A 24,810-nucleotide genomic window follows, 5' to 3' on the forward strand; every position below is an offset into this window, starting at 1 on the left:
CCCGAGAGTGGGCTCTTGTCTAACACTTGGAAATGAATTGTCTGAGGAGACACACATACTGACACACAGAAGACTTTATTGGAGAGGGGTGCTCAAGTGGAGAGCAGCAGGGTAAGGGAACCCAGGAGAACTGTTCTGCCGCGTGGCTTGCAGCCTCAGGGTTTCTGGTAGTGGGGTTAGCCTTCCCGGTTGTCTCTGGCCAATCATCTTGCCTGGGCCCATATTTGGTCCGATTCAAGGCCCTTCCTGGCGGTATGGGCATCTCTCAGTCAAAATGGTTTCCAGCAGGGGGGTTTCTGGGAGGTTGGCAGGACATATTATGGGCTGGCATCTCCTCCTTCCTTTTGACCCCTCCCAAATTCTTCCGGTTGGCAACAGCTTGTCAGTTCCCTGTTCTTATTGGGACCTCCTGTAGTGAGACAACTCACGCAGTGGTTATTATCATGCCTGGCCAGGGCAGGCAGTTTTGGACAATGGTTCCCTAACAGTTACACAGAGAAGCCTTACCTGTTGACATGTTAATGACATAAACTAGCCATTTTGGCATTAATGAAGTACAAAAGCCAAGACAAATCACTTAATCCTTTTAGTGCCCAACTGACGATCCATTTGGTACAAATGATTGTCCCTGCAGATCCCTTAGGTGCAGGCTTCATATTTTGTTGTTTTCTCTACTGTATTGCATACTCAATTTCTCACTTTTTGCAATTTCAAACAGAAAGAATATGAAAAAGAAAAAGAAAACGAATCAGTTATTTGCCATCCCTTCCTCTCTCCCATCTTCTATTAATGATGGAAAGCCTTCAGAGTACCTACTGAGGAGGTAGGGATGTAAACTGAAGAAGTCAAAAGAGGGCCACTTGGGGACTTCCCTGGTGGTGCAGTGGTTAAGAATCCGCCTACCAATGCAGGGGACACAGGTTTGATCCCTGGTCCAGGATGGTCCCACATGCTGCAGAGCAACTAAGCCTGGGCACCACAACTCTGAGCCTGCATGCCACAACTACTGAAACCTGTGAGCCTAGAGCCTGTGCTCCACAACAAGAGAAGCTACCACAATGAGAAGCCTGCGCACCGCAACGAGGAGTAGCCTCCACTCGTCGCAACTAGAGAAAGCCCGTGGGCAGCGACGAAGACCCAACATAGCCAAAAATAATAAAAATAAATAAAATAAGACAAAAAACAAAAACAAAAGAGGGCCACCTGTTCCACTCTAGAAATGGGAAGAGACCCAAAGGCAAAGAACTTGGGGAGAAAGAGGAGAAGAAGGAGAAATGAGAGTGTCAAAGGCAGGGAGGGGGGACTTCCCTGGTGGCACAGTGGTTAAGAATCCGCCTGCCGATTCAGAGGGCACAGGTTCGAGCCCTGGTCCGGGAAGATCCCACATGCCTTGGAGCAACTAAGCCCATGTGCCACAAGGGTGGCAAGAGAAGCCACCGCAATGAGAAGCCTGCGCACTGCAACGAAGAGTAGCCCGGCTCACCACAACTACAGAAAGCCCGCGCTCAGCAACAAGCCCCAGCGCAGCCATAAATAAATAAATAAATAAATTTACAAAGACAAGGAGGGAGGTTGAATGGATTTGAGAAAGAGAAATGAGAAAGACAAGAGGCTGATGCTGGAGAAACTTCAGGGAGAGAGAAGTGTTCAGGTAGGTATTTAAAAGATGTTGCTGATAGTTAGGGAGTTAGGGATTGACATGTATGCACTGCTATATTTAAAATGGATAACCAACAAGGACCTACCGTAGAGCACAAGGAACTCTGCTCAGTATTATATAACAACCTAAATGAGAAAAGAATTTGAAAAAGAACAGATACATGTGTATATATAACCGAATCACTTTGCTGTACACCTGAAATTAACACAACATTGTTAATCAACTATACTCCAATATAAAATTAAAAGTTTTTTTTTTAAAAAAGATGCTGCTGTGGTATATTACATAACCACCTCTCTGTCTCCCATGAAACCTTCAGTAAAAAATTATTGTTCACCAATATTTTTGCAGTGGGATTCCTGTTGTTTGGATGAGATGACATTTGAGAGTGGCCTCCGAGGGGCCAAGGAATGTCAAGTATGCTCATGTTACAGGTTGGAGAGAGAAAAAGGGACTCCTTTCTTTTCATGTTTATTTTTCACAAGTGTAGGGGAGGAAAAAGTTTTCCTCAACCTTCTTAGGGTCTCCTGCTGGGTCTGAAAATTAAACTGACAAAGACAGATTAACAAGAGAAAGGAATACAAATTTAATATAAGTTTTGTGTGACATGGAACCTTCATATGGAAATGAAAACCCAAAACAACCAGACCTGTGTATACTTATGCTAGGTTTCATGAAATGTGGGCAGTAGTGTAGAAATATGATAGGATAAGGAACATGAAGTAAGACTCGTAAATTGAGCGAAAATTAGCAAGTCCTGTCTGTTAGGATTCTTCTTCAGATCCCTTTGTCTCAAGAGGTAAGGATGCTCCTTTCCTCCAGGTACAGGGAGTGTAGCCAAAAGTGCGGTCCGGCTGCTCGCTGCTCAAAAGCCAATAAATAGGCAAGGTTGGTGGAAAGGAAAGTTTGCTTTATTTTGGATGTGGCAACTAGGGGGCGGAGGGGTTGGACTCCTGTCCAAAGGCAGACTCCCCCTCGCCCCTGACAATCAGGGGGCAAGAGTTTTATAGACGGAAGGAGGTGGCTACAGCAGAACCACCACAGTCAGCTCTGACAGTCATCTTGAAATTGGTCATGCAGTGGTCTGACCAGCGTCATTTTGATTGTTTTAAGTACAGTTAATCTTCAGTTCCAGGGTCAGTTTGTTTCCATTTCTTTGAGGCAAATTCTCGGAATTGTGGCAGCTTATGTCATGGCTACAGTCTGGTCATCACGTAGTTAACTTCTTCCACCTGGTGGATGTTTCAGTAACTGTAAAACAACTCACAGGATATGGCTCAGAATATTATCTATAGCCCTTGAGAAGGAACTAAAGGTCCTTGACTATGCTTAATGACTAAACTATTACTATTTAGTCTTGTTAGACTGTTTTTATTTGCTTCTGCATTTTCTCATTTCTCTGATTAAACTTATTCTTTGGCTAAAGTTTTTCCACAGACAAAAGGCAAGTGGAGGACGTGGGGGGCAAGGACCATAGGGTCCTGCTCCGTTTCAGGAGGGCATCTCTAACCTGAGGGTTTTATGACAAGTTTCAGGGGAGAAGGGCAAGGGGAAGGTCAGTGTGACCTTACTGCTTCTGCCGTTTTTCTCAAACCCCTTCAGTTTAAAATATTCAAAAGCCAAGGTGCCACATTTTGGGGTAACTTGTCCTGAATCCCACCACAAGAAAAGAGGAGATTCACACTAATTTTTATTTAAATGTATCTACTCTATAAATGGGCACACATTTAAATTTTACTCACTCACTTATTACTGATTAATTTAACAAATATCATGGCAACTCCCACTATTTACCAGGTACTGTGCTAGTTTTTCCTGGAAATAAGTAATACAAACCTGGTCTCTGTCCTATTGGAGCCTACAGTTTCATAGCTTATGGTCTAGTGCAAGGAAAAGACCAGAAACAAGTTATGAACAAATATAGCAAGTAAAGATACTATAAGATGTTATTTATTTTATAGGAAAATAGGTTAATCATTTTTAGATCGAATATAAAAGAATGTTCATTTAGGTCACTCTACTCAGTTAAACTGATAGGTGACTGGTTTTTCTAGAATAAGTTCTAACCAGTTAAATTTTAGAAAACTCCGTAAGCATTTTATTAGGAATGCTAATTCCTTCCCCATCCAGGTTTGGGACCATTTTTCTTTCATAGTGTATTTTTAAAAGATATGTCAATGTACTTCTTCATCTCATTTTTAGCAGTAAATATATTCTATTTTCTTACATCAGTTTATATGTAAAACATAGTGATCATTTCTTTTCGTTGTAAAATAAGGGGCTGAGATGGAGATCATAAGGAGGGTCTTAGCTTCAAAAGAACTGTCAGGGAAAACCTCTCAGAGGAGCTAATCTTTAAGCTGAGGAAGCCATATTTGAGGCATTGACCAAAAAGTTAACCAACAGTCGATCTAAGAAAAGAATGGAGGGGCTTCCCCGGTGGCGCAGTGGTTGAGAGTCTGCCTGCCAATGCAGGGGACACGGTGTTCGAGCCCTGGTCTGGGAAGATCCCACATGCTGCAGAGCAACTGGGCCCATGAGCCACAATTACTGAGCCTGCGCGTCTGGAGCTTGTGTTCCGCAACAAGAGAGGCCCCGATAATGAGAGGCCTGCGCACTGCGATGAAGAGTGGCCCCCGCTTGCCGCAACTAGAGAAAGCTCTCGCACAAAAACGAAGACTCAACACAGTCATAAATAAATAAATAAATAAATAAAAGAACGTGAATTTCTTAAAAAAAAAAAAAAAAACGAAGACCCAACACAGCCATAAATTAAAAAAAAAAAGAAAAAGAAAAAGAAAAGAATGGAAAATTTTATTCGAGCCAACCTGAGGATTATAACCTGGGAGACAGTCTTTTAGAAAGCTCTGAGGACTGTTCCACCCATTAGAGGTCAAAGCACAGTTATACATTTTTGAGACAAAAAGTTATACATCAAATGACATATTGTCAGTTTACACGATCCAGATCTGCATGTACAAAGCAAGTAATGGGTCATCATGACCCTTTACAAGATTAAGAGGGAATGTTATCTCCTAAGGAGGTCTGGTAAACGTGAATGCACAACACACATTAAAGGGGAGGGAGGAGGCCTAAACGGGCAGAGAAAAATTTTATGCTTAAATTTTTGTCTTGCCGTAAAATATGAGTTTTATTTCATCAGAGGCTTAAAGAAAGACAAAAAGCTAGTCAAATGAGATGGCAGGGAAAAGCATTCCATTTGAAGGTACAGCTTGTATGAAGGCCCTGAGGAAGGAGAATGATTTTGAAGGCAGCATTCTCTGAGGAAGGGGGCATAGAAGGTTATAATTCTGTTCAGAGAGTCAAGAGACGAGCTCTGATTGTTCCATCCTGAGCCTTATGCCAACCCCTGTGGGTAAAGTACTATGAATAACATGGGAGGAGCTAGGGCAAGGTGCTAAGGAAGGGACAGAAGGACCCAAGAAGGGGAGTGACTCTCCTTCACACTCCAGAAGAAGAAAAACTTCTGTAGAAATTGATTCCCTGAGAGCACCATCCTTTTCTGCACCATCAAGTAAGAGTGACTTATGTAATTAGTGACATCAAGACAAGCCATTGGAAGCAGGAACTCTGCACTGAAAAGGGGAGTCCAGAGGCTTCACTATTAACTGTGGTTGTTATGCTGTCTGTTCTGCAGGTGACAGGATTTGTGAAGCAGGTCATGACCCTAAGCACCGCTGGTTGAGGGAGTGTCTTCCTTGCAGACCCAACTCTCCCTAAAGATGGGTTGACAGGCCTAGATAAGTGGGGAATTGAGATTAGCCCTAATTTAGCCTCAGGCTAAAGCCAAATTACATTCACACAGTTTTTAAATTATTATTATTATTATTTTTGGCCATACAATGCGGCTTGCAGGATCTTAGTTCCCTGACCAGGGATCAAACCCAGGCCCATGGCAGTGAAAGCGCAGAGTCCTAACCACTGGAACGCCAGGGAATTCCCAACACAATTTATAAGGAAAAAACTCTCCCTACATCTCCTTTCCACTGGGTTAGAACTTGAAAGGGAAGATAGGGGAGAGATTAGCTCCCAGACCTCCAGCAGATGGGTTTTGGTTAGATATGTGAATATCTTGAAATAGAGTTCTATTAGTTGGGACTCTTAATTATAAAGACAAAAATTCAACTCAAACTAGCTAAAGCCAAAAAAAAAAAAAAAAAAAGCGGCTAGCTGGTTCACATACCGGGAAGAACAGGAGTGTGTGTTAGAAGTTTCCATCTCTCGTTTCTCATCTCTACTTGGCTTGACTTTATTCTCTGACTTTGTATCTTCATATCTTGGCTTCATCTCTTCATTCTTGGTGACTTCAGCCTTTTTCTACATGGTGGGTAAGACAGCTCCCGTAGCCCCAGGCTACATCACAGCACAACTACCCAACTTTTCTCTCCAAACTTGAATACATCAAATCCTAGGGAAGGTCTCTCTGGTTGGCCAATCAGGGGAAGGGACTGATCCTGGTTAGATCATGGCCAGGTCCTGGCCATGGGTTAACCCTTGAGACAAAGACTGTCAGAGTTCTGTGACTCAGTCCTATGAAACGGGAAGGGTCAGTTCCCCAATGCTAAAGATGCTGGAGAGACAAAAACAACAAAATCCAGAATGGTAAGGGAAGTTAAGGATAAATTATTTTTATGAGTGTAGCACAAAAGAAGTATAAAAATTCCTACAATCCAGCTTGGGCTTCTTCTCCAAGCACCCAATTAAATTGTTCTTCTTAAAGAGTAACTTTTTCATGAAGTGAAACTCAGGATATTGAGAAAATTGCAGCAGGATAGGAAATAATCTTGCTCTCCTCAGACGTATAGAGAAGGGCTGTAAGCGGGTTCCCCCCACGGAGGTAAAATAGGCATAGAAAGGGAAAGACAGAGCAACAGAGGCTGAGACTAAATCTACCTCTGGAAGGCTCAGTAAGAGACAGCAGGCTACAATCCAGGAAAGCATGGGCCCAACACAAAGAAGCTGGAAGGTCTCAGATGGCAGATTTTTTTTTAAAAAACATCTTTATTGGAGTATAATTGCTTTACATTGTTGTGTTAGTTTCTGCTGTATAACAAAGTGAATCAGCTATACGTATACATATATCCCCATATCCCCTCCCTCTCGCGTCTCCCTCCCACCCTCCCTATCCCACCCCTCTAGGTGGTCACAAAGCATCAGATGGTAGATGTCTAAGGTTTCTCTACATAGATCTCCAAATATTGACAGTCACCTATCTGTCAGGTATTCAGGCTGAGGTTATGGTGCTGTAAAAAATTAATAAACAGAAATCTCAATTGAGTTGGGAGGCCAGAATGCGGAGATTCTCACATCCTGTGCTGATAGCAGAGCTCAACAGGAGGAAGAAAGACTCCTTTCCTGGCAGGGACTCAGCCAATGAAAAATCATGGGCTCTTTGTTTACCACAGCCCTCCCACCTTCCTATAAAAGCATTCTCTTCCCTGGCTGTGTGGGGACTTGCATGTGGCTCACCATGGTTGTAGACCCTGAATTGCAATTCCCTGCTGATTCTGAATAAGCCCATCTTTGCTGAAGAAATATCTGGCAGTCTATTTGTTTCAGATCAACAGTGCATACCTTCAGTCCCTGGTATGAGAAGAATGAGGAGTGATAAGAACAAGGCAGACTCAGACATAGAGAATGGACTTGAGGACACGGGGAGGGGGAAGGGTAAGCTGGGATGAAGTGAGAGAGTGGCATGGACATATATACACTACCAAATGTAAAACAGATAGCTAGTGGGAAACAGCTGCATAACACAGGGAGATCAGCTCGGTGCTTTGTGACCAACTAGAGGGGTGGGATAGGGAGGGTGGGAGGGAGACGCGAGAGGGAGGGGATATGGGGATATATGTATATGCATAGCTGATTCACTTTGTTATACAGCAGAAACTAACACACCATTGTAAAGCAATTATACTGCAATAAAGATGTTAAAAAAAAAAAAAAAAGAACAAGGCAGACCCTTCAGGTCTAGAGAGAATGTGATTTTCAGCAGGTTTCTAAGTCAGGGATTCTGGCACAGGAAACAGACAGAGATGTAGTTACTAGAACTGATACCCAGAAAGTGTGCTCTTGGAGACAAGTCAGAAGCCCAGTTACTGAAGCATGAGGTCAGAGCTAGTCTAGCAGTGAGTACAACTTTGTGTGCCAAGTCCCTGGGCAATGGGCAGGATACCTTCCAGAAGCTGGGGTTTATTTTAGGGGCTAGATAGTTGGTATCTGTGGGGAGAAGGAGGATATAGAAGTTGGAAGTCAGGCAGGTTCTGACAGATACAAGAGAACATGATTTACTATGCAAGTTTAATAGAATGTGTTTTGGTCAGATCAAGTTCCGGAGCTGTATTAAAGTAGTAGAAGGGAGATATTTTTAAAAAGAGGAAGAGTCCGCATCTGATTTGAAGAACCCAGGGCTGTGAGAATATCATGACCAGCAAATATTAGGTACAATTTTTGGGCACGTTTGAACAGGAATAGTTTGAGATTTGTATTCATCTCCCAAGATGTGCCTCTCTGTGTGAAGTTCTATGGATAAAGATGTGGCTTCGGTTTCAAACTAGAAACCTGGCACCATTTACTTACAAATTAAAAATACAAGTAAATCTTTTACATATCTCCTAGAAACCAAGGATGTTATACCTCCAGTAATTTGGATAATATTGTGGGTTGAGTTTTTTTCTTTTTTCAATTCTAATTAAGCCATCCATCACTTCAAGGTGACAATTTTCTCAAGTATGCTCTTCATAAAACCATTGAGTTTTATTTAGTCTCCTATAGCATGAAGAATTTTGACTCCTAGGGGAAAATGTCATGTAAGTGGTCATCTGTTACTTTTGGGGTGGTGGGTATGGAGGAATCTTCTCCCATTCTTTCCTTTTGAAAGCTCTCTCCGTTCCGCTCTATGGGATTCTGGTGGGTCTGTCAGTTGCATGGGTTTATGAACCACGCTGCCCAATCAGAGTACTTAATTCTCCTAGACACACACTCGGTCCAGGAGGGAGCAAGTGACATGATGTAAGTTCTTTCCAAAGACTGATGCAAATGCTGGGGCAGCAAAAGTTGCACTCTTATCTTTGGAATGCTAGTTGTGTGAATAATGTAAGCCTGGGCTGTTTGGTGGCTACCTTTGGTCCCATGTGGAGACAGCCTGCCTGAAAACGCAGCCACACAGAGAAAAATAGAAGCAAGAGGGAAAGATGCAAAGAGAAAGGTAGAAGGAGAGACCTAATGATGCGATTTGCACCCTTAGATCCAGTTATGCTAGAAGCAGGACCCACTCCTTGGACCTTCTATTTCCTGGAACATTCTCTTCATTGCTAAAATTAGATTGAGTTGAGGTTGTATCATTTACAACTGAAAGGGTCTGGACATTCAAAAATCAACAATCCAGACATGTGGAGCCTCGTGGCACTATCACTAGCCCTGGTAACCACATGAATACTAACCAGAGATAAGCATTATTAGTTTTTTTACTTTACTAATGAACATTTGAGAATCACTTCTGTGTTGTATAATTTCCACTTTTTGCCTCCATTTTCTACTTGTTGCAATTGCATACAATGAGGGCACATTCGATAGACTGAATATTTAACGGGTTTAATTTTAATTTGGCACCACAGAATTATATCAAGCCACAAAACTTAAGACGTGAACTTGCCTTTCATCTTTGGTGACAAAATTTTGAAAGAATTTAGTTCAATTTAGTTACTTGCAAATAGGGACTAATTTTACATGATATTAAAGTAGATTGCTCTCTGTCATTGGGCATGAATGAAATAGGTTTCTCTGTATCATAGGACATTTGAAAGAATGTATAAAAATCACATGATGATGACTCCTAACCGGTGTGACACAGTTACTGCTTTGCTCTTGGGAAGTTCAAAGCAGCTCTGATTCTTGATCTTTTGCATGGTTTTTTTTCCTCCTCTCTGGAAGTTTTGTCTCTGATGTTCCAAAGTTTCACAATCATGTATCTTGATGTGGGTCTTTCCCCATTCCTTATGCTAAGTGGATCTTTTTCACTCTGGAAATTATGCTGAGAATTTTCTTTGATAATTTGCTCCTTTCTACTTTCCCCGTTCTTATTTCTTGAACCCTTTTCATTAAAATATATATATATTGAGGACCTACCCTGTGTCTGGTTTTGTTCTAGGCAATACACAAAACATAAAAAATCCTTGCCTTGGAGGTGTTCACATTTTAGGTAGAAATTGGATGTTCTGCAGTGATCCTATACTTTTCTTTTCTTCTCTCCAATTTCCATCTTTTGGGGTTTTTTTCTTCTTTCTGGAAGATTCCTCAACTTTTTCTTCCAAATTATTTATTAAAATTTTTGCTCTTGCTACAATGTTTTCAATTTCCATGGGCTCTTTATTATTTCATGAGTACGTATCCTCCTTTATCTCTCTGAGAATGTTTTTAATAGTTTTATTTTTGATGTCTTCTTTTGCTTCTAGAAGTATCTCTATGCCTCTAAATGTCTTTCTCCTGTTTATTTGTTTTTCGCCTCTGTTTTTCCTGAAGAGAACTTTCTTCTTCACCTATTCATATTTTGTTCCATAATTGAAACTTTAATTTTCATTTTAAAAGCAATTACATGCAGTGATAGCTTAACTTTGATGGTATGGTATTTAATAGCTAGCTGCCTCTATCTTAGATGGAATTGCATTTTTATCAGAAAACATTCTCAGTGCATACTTTGATCTTTTAAACAGGAAAGCCAATTTGGGGGTTGAATATTTATCTAATGAGTTCAATGGAGCCAATTAAGATAATTTGGGTCAATAGAAAAAAATAATATATGTTTCTCACTTAGTTAATTCACAAAGTTGACAATCACTCATCTACCATAGTTACACCAAAAAAAATCCAGAGAGCATTCAACTTTCTAAGAAAAAAAAAAATGTTATAAATTTTACTCAGAACTCTTATTATATTTTTTAATATTTATTTATTTATTTATTTGGCTGCGCTGGGTCTTAGTTATGGCACACGGGATCTAGTCCCCTGACCAGGGATCAAACCCAGGCCCCCTGCATTGGGAACATGGAGTCTTAACCACTGGACCACCAGGGCAGTCCCAGAACTCATATTTTAAAATTTCGTTAATTATACAAAATAAACTGAAGTGGCTTTATCTATACAGATTTTAAGATTATCTTCTCAGCAAGAATAAAGATTTATTACAATGTTTCTTTACAGACATTCACCTTCTTATATGAAAAATTAATGTATTCACGGCATTGTCTCTCAGGCAATAGATAAAATAAGAAGAGATATTTTAGTAGACAAAATATGTATTAAAATGAGAGACTGTTGCAGAACCCAAAGCACATTTTTTCATAAACATAGATTTATTCAGAAATTTTCTCTCTGGAGAAGATTTTTAAATGAAGTTAATACCTTACTTACAAATGTGAGAACTTATACATGGAGGATTAAATTTTAATGCTGAATTAAAATTATTACTGTATATTGCATTTATAACTGGAATGATTTTAATTGACTAGAAATACAGAGGATGGTAATAGAAAAGGTAATATTTATTGGATGCTAAGTATATGCCAAATACCCTTCTAAGCACTTTATATGTTTCTCACATTTAATCTTCACAACAACTCTTTGAGACAGGTACTACCATTAGCCCCATTTTACAGATGAGAGACTAGTAAGTGATGGGCCTACGAGGGAATTTAGGCAGCTGAACTGCAGGGCTAGCCCTTCTCAGTGATGAAATACATACCTCCCTTGGGACAGCACTAGTGCGGCAGAGAAAATCTAAAGAAATAGACATCTTCCCTAACTTCCAATGGGATCCATTCACATTCTTTGGTTGCAAGAAATAGAAACTCATTCTGGCAACTCAAGCAGAAGGGAATTTATTGGAAGTTAGGTGACAAGCTGACAGAATCCATGGGAAGGCTGGCAAAGCCAGCTTGGATCCAAGCTGGAAACAGGGCAGATCTGGAGGGTCAGGGACTAGAATTGAGGAAAAGTTCATGGCACAGGTGGTCTGTCAGGATATCCCCTCAACCAGGATGCACAGACTCCAAACATTTGCAGTCTTTTTTTCCCGTGACTTGAGACAGGAATTATGGGGAGGGAGTGTTCAACTGGCCTAGGATGGCCCAGCTTGGATCAGGGGAGAGGGTGAGGGCCCGGTGACTATCTCAGGGGGTTCTATCCAGTAGAGAAGAGGTCACGACTGTGACTTCTGGAATTTAATATTGGCTTTACCACTGACTTCGTGGGCAACATTGGTAATTTATTAATCTCTCTGTGGCTCAGTTTATACATTTGCAAAACAGGCATAAGAATAGTACTGATCTCTTAGGGTTGTTTTAGGGGTAAACAAGTTAATACACGTGAAACTCTTAAAAGAGGGCATGGCACATGGAAAGCCTAAGATAAATGTTTACTTTGATTATATACAAATTAAGTACTAACAGATATATTAATTAGCCATTAAATAAAAAGAAAAGGCAAAACAGGTTTCTTTTGCCCCCTTCCTCTACCTCTCAAAAAACCTTTAGGCCTTTTGATCAGAATCAAGATATGCCTCAGGAATGCAACTGGGAACACTGATCTTACTACTATTTTTCCATTTGTGTCTGCAGTTTTTTACTTATGATAAATTTGCATTCTCCGAACTTGCAAAGATTTTCATCTGGGCCCCACACTGAGAACTGGTAAGCTTTTCAGTCATAAAAAATACATAATGCCAGTAGGAACAAGAAAATATAAAACTGTCTCTCATGGTCACATTGTACGGAGTTCTGTACTAAAAACGAAAATGGCTCTTATGTGTTCCTTTGGGCTGATCTGGGACGTGTATTTTTCAGAACTAAAGTTTTTACAAGTTATAAATGCTCCAATTTGAATTTATTTAGAGAAACATAAAAAAGGATATGCATGACTCTGAAATATTAAATGTAGTTGTAGAAACTCTAAAAATCTCATTGGTTGAGATGAATTGAGGGGGGTACTCAATAAGTAAAAATTTATTTGTTAAAGATTTAGGAAGTAAAAGATTTAATAAAGGAAAATAGTTTATTATTACATAAAGGTCTCATATTGGATAAGATAGATCTATTCGTAATTAACAGCACTTCTTACACGTTCCTCACTAAAATGAGTAATTTAGAGAACAAGAAAAATGAACAATTTGTCCTTCAAACCTAAGTAGTTTAAATATCACCCTTCCAATATCGTTTTCTTGAAAGGCTGTTCGAGTATTACCCCAGTCTGGGTGACGTGATCACAAATTATGAAAAGGGGGAATTTAGTTGTCAAGATTGTTACCTGTGTCAGGCGATGATAAACCATTTTCATCGAGAAGGTCAGCCCCGGTATGCCAGTTGTAGCGACCAAGAGTGCTGTGTTGTGCAGCATTTCAAGACCCTGCTCAGGGTCAATGGGAAGGAGAGCCATGATCAAGTAGTGATTTTTGCCAAGCTGGGCAGGAAGATGTGGTGCCGTCTCTGCCAGAAGCTGCTATCCATTGAAGAGCTCACAGGCCCTACCTTAGAACTCACAGAGGGAAGACTGGGATAAAAGAAGTGAATATATGTGTCTAAGCCAAGAAAATAAGCATTTGGGGAGTAAAAAGTAAAAAAAAAGAAAAAAAAAAAGAGGAGTAATGAAGGGGTAGAAAACTGATAAAAAGAGAAAGGGTATAGTAGTTATTTTGATGTGTAAAGCAAGGAGAAGATTACAGGGGTGTTCAAAGTCTCCCTACCAGTGGATTAGTGGGCAAAAGAGTATCTTCTTAGGTACTATTATTTTAAAGGTATAATTCTTTTTTTATTATAGAAGTATTCCACGTTCACTGTAAATTTTCAGAAAATACAGAAGAAATTTTTTTCACCTAACACCTAGTCATTCTGCAGGCACCAGTTTGCTTGAGAATGTTTATGAGAGGAAGGGGGATGAAGGCGATGAGGAAGCAGAGTGGTCAGATAGGGACAACAGCCTAAATCTCTAAAATATCTCCAGATGTTTAAATCTCGCCAATCAAAGGCCACCAGAAATACAACTGCTGTCAGATGAAGTTAGGTTTATAAGCTTGCTACTGCAACAAGGGGGAATGCACACTCCAGGACCTGGGGGTGTCTAGGTCAAGAACGAGTAAGGAGGGTCTTATGAGGATTTGGACTTGGGCTGGTTGATTTAGGAAGAAACAAGGGTTTGTTCTAGATTTGAGTTCTGTCAAGAAGCAGGGACAATTCGATGATTGGGGATGTTAATTTTCACCTAGGAAGTAGGTAGGTAATTCATTCATGTAGCTAGAATAGGAGAGTGGGTATTTTTGTGGTAGCTTAATGCCCTTATTTCTGTCTGTGTTTAGATATGATTATGGTGTGGTCTTTTTCCGCCATTATTGTGTGATAATTGTTACTCTTTGAAACTGTTTATCTTCAATAGGGGAACACTATGGCCAGTTATCAGCTGTCAGGGGTAAATTCTTTTTTCCACTTTCTCCATCAGTTGTTGTTGTTTTTGCTTTTTTAAAAATTTATTTATTTTTGGCTGCGTTGGGTCTTCGTTGCTGCGCGCAGGCTTTCTCTACTCGCGGCGAGCGGGAGCTACTCTTCTTTGCGGTGCGCGGGCTTCTCATTGTGGTGGCTTCTCTTGTTGTGGAGCACGGGCTGTAGGTGCACGAGCTTCAGGAGTTACAGCACGCAGGCTCAGTAGTTGTGGCTCACGGACTCTAGAGTGCAGGCTCAGTAGTTGTGGCACACGGGCTTAGTTGCTCTGCGGCATGTGGGATCTTCCTGGGCCAGGGCTTGAAACCGTGTCCCCTGCATTGGCAGGCAGATTCTTAACCACTGCGCCACCAGGGAAGTCCACTCCATTAGTTGTTAATCTTGGATTCAGACTTGTGCTTGAGTTTCCACATGGGACTCTAGAAACCCAGGTGACAAAGTGTGACCAAGAGTATGGAAGACGGATATTCCCCCATTTCTTTATAGTAATTGCCGTGCAGCACTTTGAGAGTTTGCTCATCCAGAAATGCAGTTGGGGGACTTCCCTGGTGGCACAGTGGTTAAGAATCTGCCAGCCAGTGCAGGGGACAGGGGTTCAATCCCTGGTCTGGGAAGATCCCACATGCTGTGGAGCAGCTAAGCTTGTGTGCCACAACTACTGAGCCTGCACTCCAGAGCCCGTGAGCCACAACTACTGAAGCCCGCGTGCCTAGAGCCCGTGCTCCGCAACAAGAGAAGCCACCACAATAAGAAGCCCGTGCACCGCAACGTAGTGTAGGCCCCGCTCACCACAACTAGAGAAAGCCCATGAGCAGCAACGAAGACCCAACGAAGCCAAAAATAAATAAATAAAATATAAATACATTTATTAAAAAAAAAAAAGAATCCGCCTTCCAATGCTGGGCACGCGGGTTCGGTCCCTGGTGGGGGAACTAAGATCCACATGCTGTGGGACAACTGAGCCTGTGTGCTCTAGAGCCTGTGCACTCTAGGGCCCATGCCACAACTAGAGAGAAGCCCATGCGCCGCAACTAAGACCTGCCACAGCCAAATAAATAAATACATATATATATTTTTAAAAAGGACCATACTTCTCAATTATCAACCTTAAAAAGAAAGAAAGAAAGAAAAAGAAATGCAGTTGGCCTAACTGGGACTTACTCCAGGACTGGGGTAAGGGGTGGGCATGAGCTGCTGCCCTCCAGTGGCTTCCCAAGGAATTACATCAGTGACTATACCCCAGCTCATGTAGGGGTTTCTTGAGGACTTTCAGGAACACCTCAAACAGGGAAGATTAGGAGGAAGGCAGATTTGCCTGGGAACAAGAGGCAGTAAAATTTCAGATACTATTGTTAATGTGGCCACATCAGTACTCTCAGCTTGGTGAAACCTGGAGAAATATGGATTATATGAATTGTAGGTTTTGAATGAGTACATATTGCTTTTGTATTCAGAGAAGGTAGATGTGTGGGATAGAAGAATAAGAATCTGAACATTTATGTTGGGCTGAAAAACAACCATGCAACCTGGAAATGCAGAATAATTAAAGATGAGGTGGTTAGAAACTTCTTAATATCAAGGGTTATATAAATAAAGGTTAAAATTTTACTTAAGTTGGAGAGTATTTGAGAAATTGGAACCCTTGTGCACTGCTAGTGGGAATGTAAAATTGTGCAGTTACTGTGGAAAAGAGTAAGGCAGTTCCTCAAAAAATTAAACACAGAATTACCATATGATCCGGCAATTTCACTTTTAGGTATATACCCAAAGAATTGAAAGCAGGGATTTGAACAGATATTTGTATACCCACATTCATAGCAGCATTATTCACAATAGCCAAAAAGTAGAAACAAGTCAAATGTCTATGAACAAATGAATGGATAAACAAAATGTATATACATGCAATGGAATATTATTTAGCCTTAAAAAGGAATAAAATTCTGACATGTGCTGCAACATGGATGAGTCTTGAGAGCATTATGCTAAGTGCAATAAACCAGAAACAAAGAACAAATATTTTATGATTCCATTTATCAGAGGTACCTAGAATAGGCAAATTAATAGACAAAAAGTATAAAAGATGTTACCAGGAACTAGGGGAGAGGGGAAAGGGAGTTAATGTTTAATGGGTACAGAGTTTCTATTTGGGATGATAAAAAGTTCTGAAAATAGATACTGGTGATTGTTACACAACACTGTGAATGTATTTATTGCCCCTGAATTGAACACAAAAACGGTTAAAATGGTAAATTTTATGTCAAGCATAGTTTACCAAAATAAAAAATTTATATAAGTAAAATGAATTTATTATTTTGTCTTTAAAGAAATATGACATGTTCCTTTTGTTTGCTTTTTTTAAGTTGTTTTTTAGACTCTTGGAGGATTTTTATTACACAAAAGTACATTTTAAGGGCACAGCTATTATATACTGTAAAATAAGGTTATAATTTCATGGCCTTAGGCATAAATTCTTTGGATTTTTCCTATGGCCAGATGAAATCAAATTGAAGGCTGGAGGTTTCCCACCCATCTTTTAGAGAAATAGCATTTTAAGGCTTTTCTCTTATTTTTTTATTTACCAGGTAGTTCTTGGTCTAGAGGGTAAACTTAAAGTTACTGTAAATCAGCTATTCTCAACTAAATTAATAGTTTGGCTTGATTCATGATTACTATATTCAACTTTGATTATAATTAGAGAAAGTAAAATGATTCTAAATAGAACTCTAGATAAAAGCATATTAAAAATTGGTTCCCCAAATAGCCCCAGAGTCTAAAATACTATTTTACTGTTGTTGAAGTTTGAAGTTTTTCAAACACAAGGAAAGGGTGTATTATAACAGCGCAACCTGTGAAGCTTCCAAGAGTTCAAATTAGAAGATGTGAGTCCCAATTTACTCGGCCTTGTGTGAGGTTAAGTGTACCCAGCACAGTGCCTGGAACATGGTAGATGGGCAGAAAGTACGTGCTGAATGAGAGGACAAGTGAATGTCACTTCCTCTCTCTGAACCTCTATTTTCTGCTCTGAATATAAGGAAGGAGTAGGATGAAATGAGTGGGTCTCAGCTCTGGTTGCACATTAGAATCACCTGACAAGCTTTTATTTTTCAGTTTTATTTTATTATTATTTATTTATTTATTTTGGCTGCATTGGGTCTTTGTTGCTGTGCGTGGGCTTTCTCTAGTTGCGGCGAGCAGGGGCTACTCTTCGTTGTGGTGCACAGGCTTCTCATTGCGGTGGCTTCTCTTTGTTGCAGAGCATGGGCTCTAGGCGCACGGGCTTCAGTAGTTTTGGCACTTGGGCTCGGGAGTTGTGGCTTGTGGGCTTAGTTGCTCCACGGCATGTGGGATCTTCCTGGACCAGGGATCGAACCCATGTCCCCTGCATTGGCAGGCGGATTCTCAACCACTGCGCCACCAGGGAAAACCCTGGGGAGCTTTTTTTAAAATAAATTTATTTATTTATTTATTTTTGTCTGCATTGGGTCATCGTTGCTGCCCGGGCTTTCACTAGTTGCGGCGAGCTGGGGCTACTCTTCTTTGCGGTGTGCAGGCTTCTCATTGCAGTGGCCTCTCTTGTTTTGGAGCACGGGCTCTGGGTGCACAGGCTTCAGTAGTTGTGGCACACAGGCTCAGTAGTTGTGGCTCACAGGTTTAGTTGCTCTGCAGCATGTGGGATCTTCCCGGGTCAGGGCTCGAACCCGTGTTCCCTGCATTGGCAGGCAGATTTGTAACCACTGCACCACCAGGGAGGTCCAACCCTGGGGAGCTTTTAAAACTACTGATGCTACCAGCTTGAAAAGGAATGCATTCTGATACATGCTACCATGTGGATGAACCTTGAAGACATTATGCTAAGTGAACTAAACTAAGCCAGATACAAAATGATAAATATTGCATGATTCCACTTATATGAGATACCTAGCATAGTCAAATTCATAAAGACAGCAAGTAGGATGGTGATTACCAAGAGCTAGGAGGTGGAGGGAATGCGGAGTTATTTTTTAATGGGTACAGAGTTTCTGTTTGGGAAGATGAAAAAGTTCTGGAGGTGGATGGTGGTGGTAGTTGCATAACAATGTGAATATACTTAATGCCACTGAACTGCACACTTAAAAATGGTTAAGATGGTGAATTTCATATTTTGTATATTTTAACACACACACACACTCATATTGATGCTGTGCTCCATGCCAGTGCAGTTGAATCTGATGGTTGGGAGATGGGAGGCAAAGTGTTGGGGCTTGCATATGGGCATTTTTTAAAGCTTCACAGGTTTTTTTTTTTTTTTTTTTGGCCACGCCTCGGCTTGTGGGATCTTAGTTCCCCGACCAGGGATTGAACCCTGCCCCCAGCAGTGGAAGCGCAGAGTTGTAACCACTAGACTGCCAGGGAATTCCTTCTCAGGTAATTCTGATGCACAATAAGTGTCGGGAATCCCTGACCCAGATGATGTCTAAGAATCTGTTTTATTTCAATCATCCATGATTCTAAATGAGATGGTCCAACAAGAGAAAATGAAAACTATCAACATTTTGCCCTGATTTCATAAGTGGAAACAACTATTTCCTTGGATAAATTGCCTGAATCCAAATTGCTAATGGACTCACAGGTTTTTTTTTTTTTCCAAATATTTTTTTCTGTTTAGTAATTTTACTTCTTTTCCTAAAATGAATTAAGTTTTCCACAAAAATTCATTGGACAGATGTACAATTCTCCACTCAATTAAGATTTGTATAGATAACAGTACCTTCTAATACATATTGTTCTTATAGAGAACACATGTCCACATTCAGCATATCTCTTCACCAAAGCCAATCTTTTCTGAAGCCTGACATTTTCATGTCACATGTTCTATGTTTCAGTTGTCACAAATATCCAAATAAGTTTTTAACCCAAGGCTTTATTTTAAAGTAATAATTGTAAAATAATTGGTTTTTTCTAGAAAAATTATTTTTAAATAATAGATTTGTGACCATTAAAAGAAAATGGAAAGTTTTCAATAATGAAAATTTGAAGTGACCCAACAAAAGAAAAAAGCATGGGTTCTTTTTCTATAAATCTAATTGTTTTACAAAAGAAGGGTTGCTTTGAAATATTTCATTGTGTTGATACAATAATCACAGGATACTGAGCCAGTCTAAAAAATCAGGGCTAAACCAAATTAAAGATGAAATGGAAACTATTTTTAAATGTTTCCCATCTAAAATGAGAGAATTGATAATGTGAAATACAAAATAATAGCTTTCTGTTTCGGAGTTTTTATATATGTTACATATAAATCTAATGGGTTTTGAGCGAAAATTGTTCTTAGCAAAAAGCATAAGTGGGTTAAAATTCTAGAAGGCAATATTAATTTTTTGCCTTTCTCTCCTTTAGAACTTCTGACTTGAAATGTCCTCCTTAAAACATACATAACATTATATGTGATCTGTGAGCAGTGTGGCTTAAATGTGCTATATACCAACCCTAGTTTTGAAATTACTGCACAAATTCATACTAACAGAGGAGCTGCTATCTGTGCTTTTAAACCACATCAAATACAGGCTTCCCTAAGTTGTTGAGAAAAAGCATTTATTCATCAATTCAGTTCAGAGTAGTCAAAAGTCCTGATTATAATATGGTTTCAAAGAGTAAACACAGTATACTTTCTCTCTCTCTCTCATTCAATTTCTTTTTCTTTCATTCAAAAAAACACTAACTCGGACTTCCCTGGTGATGCAGTGGTTGGGGGCCCGCCTGCCAATGCAGGGGACGTGGGTTCAAGCCCTGGTCCGGGAGCATCCCGCATGCCGCGGAGCAGCTAAGCCCGTGCGCCACAACTACTGAGCCTGCGCTCTAGAGCCTGTGAGCCGCAGCTACTGAGCCCACGTGCTACAGTTACTGAGGCCCACATGCCTAGAGCCCGTGCTCCGCAACAAGAGAGGCCACCACAGTGAGAGGCCGGTGCACCACAGGGAGGAGTGGCCCCCACTCGCCGTAACTGGAGAGGGCCCACGCGCAGCAACGAAGACCCAACTCAGCCAAAAATAAATAAATTAAATAAATAAATTTTTAAAAAAACAAAAACACTAACTCATTTTGTGCCTTTGCTCATTCCTATGGATACGAAGACAGACAAATAAGCATGTAATATGCAATAATAAACATATAAACAAATAAGAATATAATATGCATGTGCGATATGGTTAGGCCCACACAGGATATTACAGAAGCCCGGAGGAGAGGCGCCTGAACTAGGGCGAGACAGAGGAAAGAAGGCAGAGAAGGTTTCTCTGGAGCAGGGGACATCTGAGCATGTAATAGTCCTTGGAATTAATATAGAGGGTTCCTTATCCTTAGTGATCAAATATACATTTTTAAAAGCACTTTTGGATTTCAGTATTTTATACCTAAATGTTTAGATCTGGTTTCATATAGAAAACATCCAGTCTTATAAAAGCAAAGTCGAAAATTCTCTTTTGGTTTGAACACAGAAGCTCTCAAGAGGGAGGAGATGCTACTCCAGTCTTTCCCAGACCTTTCCCTGTGAAGCCCGCCTCTCTATCTTGGTTCTCTCATGTTGGTTCCCTCCCCTAATCTGACCACATCTGCTCCCAGCAGCATGACTCTTCTGCTGAGGACCAAACAAACAAGTCTCTCATTCCTCTGTCATGTACCACCAAGTCTTGTCTAAGGAAAATTAAAAATGAATTAATTTCACTACATAGAAAAGCTATAAATGTAATAATATATCCTACTATAATAATATATAAATATTAGGTGAATGGTATCTAATATTAATATATACATATACAAACACCTTGCAACTATTTTATAAACAATATATAATATCCAATTATTATAGATGCAATATGAACACAAATAATATAAATATAAAAATGTAAAGTATATAAAGGCTGAGGCAGTCTAAAAATCATCTCTTAAAATCTAAATTTCTTCACATGGCATTCCAGGATCCTCATAATCTGGACTCCAACTTTCTCCCCAGTCTTACCCTTTGCTATTTCCCTTTCTGTCTTTTGTGGTCCAGTGGTGTCTAATTGCTGCCAGCGTCCTAGATAAGTTAGTGCTTGCTCTCACTTCCATACCTTGGAACACATGGGTCACCTTGCTGAGGGATGGAATACCCCCTTACCCCACACCTCCTCTTCAGTTGCCATCTCCTCTGTGAAGCCATCCTTAACGCCCCAGGCTGGGAAGACACCCCACCTCTCATCACTCAAAATACTTGGGCACACACCCAAACTTCCCTGAATCTAAGACTCAACTATGGTGCTTGTTAAAAAGCATAATCTAGGACCTCAGAATTTCTATGGGAGAAGGCTGATAATCTGTATATTTAACAAGTCACCCAGGGGATTCCTTCAGAAAAGTCTTGGAAACATTGTTCTGTATTATAGCACTTATATTATTAATACCATTATTTGAATTATCTGTCTTTCAATAGCCTGCAAACTGCATTTGTTCATTATCATATTCCCAGTCCCAATACAGGGTCCAACTCACAGAAAGAAGCAAAATGTGAATGAATAAAAAATCTAATGTCGGGGGGGAGGCATAAATTAGAAGTTTGGGATTGACATACACACTACTATATATAAAATAGATAACTAACAAGGACCTACTGTATAGCACAGGGAACTCTACTCATTATCTTGTAATAACCTATAATGGAAAAGAATCTGAAAAAGAACATATACATATATGTACAAAAAATATGTGTATATATATACAGATATAACTGAAGCACTTTGCTGTACACCTGAAACTAACACAACATTGTAAATCAACTATACTCCAATAAAAAAATTTTTTAATCTAATGTACATGTTTCTTTTCATAAGAGCCCTGGAGGGCTTCCCTGGTGGCGCAGTGGTTGAGAATCTGCCTGCCAATGCAGGGGACACGGGTTCGAGCCCTGGTCTGGGAAGATCCCACATGCCATGGAGCGACTAGGCCCGTGAGCCACAATTGCTGAGCCTGCGCGTCTGGAGCCTGTGCTCCGCAACAAGAGAGGCCGCGACAGTGAGAGGCCCGCGCACCGCGATGAAGAGTGGCCCCTACTCGCCACAACTGGAGAAAGCCCTCGCACAGAAACGAAGACCCAACACAGCCAAAAAAATAATTAATTAATTAATTAATTAATTAAAAATAAATAAATAAAATTAATCTCCAAAAAAAAAGAGCTCTGGAAACATTGGGAAAGCATTTTTCTGAGCTCTGCATGCTCTTATTCCATGATAACTACACTCTAGCCTTTATTAAATTGCTCTTAACTGTGTTTGTTTTTCCTTCTTAGCACCTCAGCTAGTCACTTATTTCCCACTAACCAGATGCTGCACATCACAAAGGTCTTACTGATACTGGGATTAAGCCTCAGTTTTCCTCGTATGAAGTGAGAATGTTAATAGTGCTGATCTCATAACGTTTTTCTGTGAGAAGTAAATGAATACTATATGTAAAACAGTTAACACAATGTCTAATATTAGGAAGTGTTAAATAAATGAGGTAATAATAATGACAAAGACCAGTGAGATTTAGTAACTTGGGAGATGTTATTGCCCTTATGAAGCCCAAGTATAAAAATGGAATCCACAATGTGATGCTTTGAGCCATTTCCATGAAGGGAACACTAAGTCTTAAAAATCTTTTTTCTTATTGCCACATTTTGACATCATTTCTGAGTCAGTCTCTCTTCGCCTATTACTAATAACCCACATTTCACAGCAAAAGGTAGTATTATCAAGAGAGGTAGAAAACTTGGCATGCTAATACAAACTCTGTCCCCATTTGGAAGTTTACCCTTGGAGGTTTTCTCCAAATAATTTGTCTTTCAAGTTCTTAGCGTCTTGTAATGGCTAGTACCTGTCCATTAGCACTAATTTCCAAAGAACCAGAACTTCAGTCATTGCCACCCCAAGATGTCCAGTATCAATACATCAATACCAAAATGTCATCCATTCTGGGCATCTACTAAGGGTACGGTGTTGGCCAAGTATTCTGGGTCCAAAGGGACTTCAGGTTATCACCTGTTGACTTGTTTAACAGACAAAGAAATGCAAAATGACAGAAGGCTATGTTGTTGCCTAATCCTGGACAACAAGGGAAAAGAAATATTAACCCAAGAGATTTGGCTGCTTGCCCAGGCTGCTTAAGTGATAATCCAGGAGAACTTAACTCTGACTTGTTGTCCCACCTCTTCACTCAGCACATTTTTCCCCTGCTAAAGGCCAATCTCTTTTAAAATATAATCTTTACTTACTTTAAACCTACAAGATCCTTTAAGAACTTCCTAGTTAACCTTTTAAGGTTAATGCTTAGATCACAATGAATTTGCAGTTTTTCCAAGCCTTGGCATCTGCTCTAACCAACTCTGTGCCTTCTTTAAGATTCAGATCTGGGCAATCTAGGGAAAGGTGTAGGTCTAGAGGAAGTGGCCTTACCAAAGTCTACCCATCTTAGATCTATAGTGTAATGGTACTTGAACTATAGAATCTACAAGACAAAAATACAAAAAATAAAAATAAAAAGCATCAAAGCTATTACATTTCAGTGTTAAACAACCATAATAGCAAGACTAATCTCAATGTATTATGGCCCTTATCTCATCCTGAGACACACGCAAATGCTTTTTGTTGGAAATGCAACCTACTAGCAACATTTCCTTTTTTCAGACTCCTCAAATAAATGAAACTTCCCATGTCAAACAACTTATTTATCTAAAATAAATTTGCATGTCACTGTGTTCTGGTCCATGTGACCCCTTCAGATTTACAAAGCATTAATTGAGTACTTACGGGACATTTTTGGGGGTACATTCTCAAACATATTATTATCCTTCTCCTTTTATCAATAAGCAAATAAAAGCTTAGTGAGGTTAAATCCCTTGCCAAATTTTCAACATAATTCAAAATCTAATGCTATACCATTACTTCCTCTGTCGAAATATAAAATGCAAGCTATCTATGTACAAAGAGGAATAGAGAAAATGCAAGTTTTTCTTGTTTTTCACATTTCCCTATTCAAGAGATACTTATTGAGAAATATTTGTTGAGCATTTACCATATACCAGGCACTATTAGGCACTAGGAATGTAGTAGTGAACAAAACAAAATGTTGCAGAGGTTACATCTAAATGGGAGGAGATAAAAAATAAACAAATGTCAATTGATAGTATGCAAGACTGCAGTAAGTGCTAAAAGCTCCACATTGCTCAATCCAGTAATAAATTTCAGGCACCCATTTTCCTTGTCCCAGCAATCAGTACCTTTTTTACCTTCCTACAGTTGATCACTTCCTCCTTAAACCATTTTCTCCCGGGTATACAAAAGCAGCTGCTGCAATAGCCGTTCCTTCTCAGTCTTCATTACTGGTTCCTCCTCATCTCTCTGAGCTCTGAACACGGGAATGTCCCACGACTCAGCTGTCATATCTCTTCTCTGTCTATACTCGTGTTTCATTCAGTTTCACAGCTTTAAATACCATCTATGCACTGGGACCTCCCTGGCAGTCTGGTGGTTAAGACTCCACGCTTCCACTGCAGGGGGCACGGGTTCAATCCCTGTTGGGGGAAATAAGATCCCGCAAGGCAGGCGGCACGGCCAAAAAAATATATGTATATATACCATATATGACTGATGACTCCCA

The 24,810-nt window shown here is 40.1% G+C and overlaps 1 long non-coding RNA gene across 2 annotated transcripts; it reads right to left on the reverse strand.

Annotated features, from left to right (window-relative positions):
* Window positions 1-2,446: 2,446 nt before the first annotated feature.
* Window positions 2,447-24,810, reverse strand: LOC130705844 (uncharacterized). 2 transcript variants are annotated; one of them, XR_009006222.1, is made up of 4 exons: window positions 24,431-24,810; window positions 12,980-13,222; window positions 5,865-6,251; window positions 2,447-2,911 (listed from the first exon to the last, which is right to left on the reverse strand). It is a non-coding gene; the product is annotated as an uncharacterized LOC130705844 (long non-coding RNA). The 2 variants fall into 2 exon arrangements; XR_009006223.1 differs by lacking the exon at window positions 12,980-13,222.

This window comes from Balaenoptera acutorostrata, chromosome 20 (assembly GCF_949987535.1).
Source record: "Balaenoptera acutorostrata chromosome 20, mBalAcu1.1, whole genome shotgun sequence".
Taxonomy (NCBI): domain Eukaryota; kingdom Metazoa; phylum Chordata; class Mammalia; order Artiodactyla; family Balaenopteridae; genus Balaenoptera; species Balaenoptera acutorostrata.